We start from the raw sequence: 4388 nt of genomic DNA on the forward strand, positions 1-4388 counted from the left end.
CAAAAGAAGGGGGAGGAGGATGCGCGCGCAGCTGGCGGAGCCCGGAAGTGGGTGGCGGGGCGGGCCTGCTAAACCACACCCCTTCCCCAGCCCTCCGCTCTGGACCGGACGCGCCGCCGCGGAGGCCCGCCCCACTGGCCCTCATGCTTGAGGGGGCGGGGAAAAGCACTACTGCGCAGGTCCGCGTAGAAGCTGCTGAGTGAGGTACGTTTGGGACTAGCAAGACTGGGCTTGTCACTCTGAGGACCTTTTACTCTTCTTAGTGCCAGCAGCTGCCACTCCCTGGACGCTTAGCACCCACCAGCCACTGTGCTAAACACACAATTACTGCATTCCGTCAACATGTATTTGTCGCACCCTTGTACGCAGCGGTGAACAGGGCACACTAGTTCCCTGTCCAAGAGTCCCACGAGGTACATATCTGCATTTTATCGATGGCGAGACAGGCTCAGATGGATCAAGTCATTTGTCCAAGATCATGCAGCTAGGAAGTGGCACTTTCTCCGTTAACGTTTCACTTCTGTCCCTTTTCACTTCCTTTTGAGGGTGCCTTTGACACAGGAGGAGAAAGATTGTGACTACATTTTTCACAATTTGCCCATCACCTCCCATATTCCAATTTGGTGTGCTATTTTCAGCTTCTCAGAAAGTTTGGCGCAACCCAGCACGAGACCCTGTTAAGACTTTTGTGGGTCCTGGGCACTTTGGCCTTGTGCTTGTGGATCAATATATGTCATTCATATTTTACAAATGCATTGGTATAGAGATGGGTGTATCGATGAGATACGGCAAAACATTTTCTTTGACTTAAAAGTTCATTTTTTTCCCTTGACTTCAAAAGAAGTTAAAACATTTTTTTGTAGGTCCCTAAAAGTATTGTGGGCGCCTAATGGATAAGACCTCTCTGCCTCAGTCCAAAATGGAGTTCAAGCTCACTCTTGGCATTCAAGATTTTTCATAAGCTGGTTCTATCATGGGTAAGTGAGATTTCATTGGAAGTGTATGGCAATTTACAGATCTTATTTTCAGAAGGACCTGGCTGCATATCTCTGTTTTGCAACTAACTAATGACATGTTGCCATTGGGCATGTCATTGATTTCTCAGATCCTCAGTCTTTTCTACAACATAAAGGTGATGATATCTGTCTCACATGGGGCCTTGTAAAATTAAGTGAGATAAGATATGCAAAATGCTTGGCAAATACGAATTTAACATGGGAATAGTTATTACAAGATAATCTAACCTAAGGTAATACTGAAATCCTTTCCAGCCCTTATTGGTCTATGCTTTTACTCCTGTACTCTTTAGTTCTAATAAATCGTTTGTGGTCACAGTTTGACATCTCCAAAATCAAGAAATCTGCCTGTGCCAAATAAAAGAGAAAGCTGTGAGCCCTGGCTGGTGTGGCTCAGTGGATTGAGTGCTGGCCTGTGAACCAAAGGCTCACTGGTTCAATTCCCAGTCAGTGCACATGCCTGGGTCACAGGCCAGGTCCCCAGTTGGGGGCACATGCGAGGCAACCACACATAGATGTTTCTCTCCCTCTCTTTCTCCTTCCCTTCCCCTCTCTCTAAAAATAAATAAAATTTTTAAAATAAATAAAAGAGAAAGCTGTGAACCAATTGCCATTACTTGTACAGCAATGAACTTGGCCTGCCTTGAAAGTTTCTGTATATCCAGTTGTCACCAAAACTGAAACCTTAATGCATAGCTATTGCTTATTGAGCACTTACTATGTGCCAGGAAGTGTCCTAAGAATCATGCCTAGTTTCTCATTTAATCCCCACAACCATGAAATTGGTACTGTCTTTACCCCATTTTATGAGTGAGAAAACAATGTCATACAAGTCTAAGTCATATAGGTAAAAATTGGAAGTACTGGGACTTGAACTTAAGCATATGTGACTTCAGAGCTCCCATTCCTAGCACCACTCCATACTTCATCCCTTATGTGCACCATAGCAGCTTAAATGTAGATCCCTAATTGCTGCTTAAGTTTATGTCAGAGACATTACACTTTGATGAACCATTAAAGAGAAACACTGTAGTGAATACAGAGTACCTGTCACATGCTAAGCAATGCAATTAGAGTAGAAATTGTCGAGTCTTGTCATAAGTCACAGAACTTTTAAAGTCAGGAGAGGCTGTGTGTGACCAATTTCATCATAAATAAGGACTGTCCATTGGATGCCAAGCATCTGTCAGGGTTTCTAGGTACGTTTTTTAAAAAGCTGTTTATATAAATCATGTATACTCAAAATATTCATTGCAGGACTGTTTTTAATAGGAAAAGCCTAGAGACAAACTATTACTAGAGAACTATTATAATAAATTTTAGTACACATATATTGTGGAATATATGCAGTGCAGCAATTAAAGAGAATGAGGCACATGTGTCTGTCTTGATATGGAACAATCTCTAAGAAATACTTCAAGTGAAAAAAACAAGATGCAGAAAACTAAATAGTATGCCAACATTGGTTAACTAAAAAGAGGAGGAACTAGCTGTGTGCTTGTGTGACTGGACATTTAGAGGGATTTTTTCCTGTTTTCCTGTTTTCCTGAAACTGCTGCCGAGGCCCAAACCTGAACAAAAAAGTCCATAGGAGCCCACATTCTGCATTCAAAGACTTGCCAGTGGTTGGAACCAGCTATATTCCAGCAGGGCATTGGGGGAACCATTATTGTTCTACCAGCCCTTCCATCAACCCCTTCTCCCAACCTATTCACCATTCCCACCTCGCTCTCCACAGACAAACCATGTCCACTAAACAGTGGAAAGAAAGAATAGGAGATGGGACGGAAGTCAGCCTTAGGGAAAATGAGTGTTCTAAAAAAAGGCCCATCTTTTCCTCGTTCCTTCGTGAGAATCACTAATGAACATTGGGTGTGCATGCAGAAGAAGAGACGGGCAACTCCCCCTGCCCTGATACATATTTGGGCAGTAAGCTTATTGGTCTGCTCTGCCCCATTGATACCTAAGGAAAGCACAAATGGAGAGAGACCCCATGGCAGGGGGCTTTGGATGGCACGGTGGAGGGCTCTAGATGGAGAGGGAGTAAAACTGCCCCCAGTATCTTCACATATACCTTGACTTCCGGTCCTAGATTAGAGAACAGCGAAGAGATGTTCAAACGGGAAGTCAGCTGGAAGATGCAGCAAATGTATGAGGGGTCACCCATTCCTAGGGGAGATGCATGAGATCACTCCAGGTACCGATTCTTTGTCATGTCCACCTGTTCTTGTTTCCTTTCTACCTGTTTATATTTTTGTAATTTCTTCTGTAAAAATAGATGTTATTCTATTTTTTCTCTTTTTCCAGAGCCTAAACATTTAAGTCATTTTCAAATGTCTCTATTATGTTTATTTAAGCCAAGTTAATTCATCTCCTTATCAGTTTTATGGACTTAATTTTGTTAATTTTTTCTCATATGTTTTAGAATTTTGGTTCAGAGGCATATCTTGGATTGTAGGTCCCCCCCCCATATATATATACATACTTATCCCTTTTTGTATAGTGCTTTTGGAGTTGCCACCAATCTAAAATCAGATATTAAAATATCATTCTCCCAGTTTTTGTGATAATATTGAAAATATATCAGAACCAGTTTATATTCTGAAATTTATTATTATGTGCATGTGCTGTCTAATTTTTAAAAACTATAATATTATCAGATGTAGTTGATTGACTTTCAGTGATACATAATTCAATTAAGTAAAAACAAATAATTTTAAAACACCGGTTTAATAAAAAAATAAATGGTTATTGATATACTTCAAAATTTAGCAGACTGACCAAGAAGTCACAATCAAGTGCATGGGACTCTTTAATCTCTGGATATGAAAAACGATTAGATTCAAATTCCTTAGAAGTAATATATAAATGTAAGGATATGTGCATGCTATTTATTTTTCATTTTTATTATATTTTATTAATTATGTTTTACAGTAGTCCCAGTTTTTTTCCCTTTGCTCCCCTCCGCCAATACCCCGCTTCCCTTCAGCAATCCTATGCCCCTTAGTTCATGTCCATGGGTTGTGCATATAAGTTCTTTGGCTTCACCCTTTCCTATATTATTCTTAATTTGCCCCTGTCTATTTTGTACCAACCGATTATGCTTCTTAATTCCTGCACCATTTCCCCATTTCTCCCCCTCCCCACTCCCAGCTGATAACCCTCCAAATCAACCCCATACCTATAATTTTGCTTCTATTCTGGTTTGCGTAGTTGTATTTTGTTTTTATTTTTTAGATTAAGTTGTTGATAGTTATGAATTTGTTGTCATTTTACTGTTTATAGTTTTGACCTTCTTTTTCTTAAGTCCCTTTGACATTTCATATAATAAGGTCTTGGTGATGATGAACTTCTTTAGCTTCACCTTGTCTG

The sequence above is a fragment of the Furipterus horrens genome, unplaced genomic scaffold (genome assembly GCF_987537825.1).
Source record: "Furipterus horrens unplaced genomic scaffold, mFurHor1.1.pri manual_scaffold_4, whole genome shotgun sequence".
NCBI classification, from domain to species: domain Eukaryota; kingdom Metazoa; phylum Chordata; class Mammalia; order Chiroptera; family Furipteridae; genus Furipterus; species Furipterus horrens.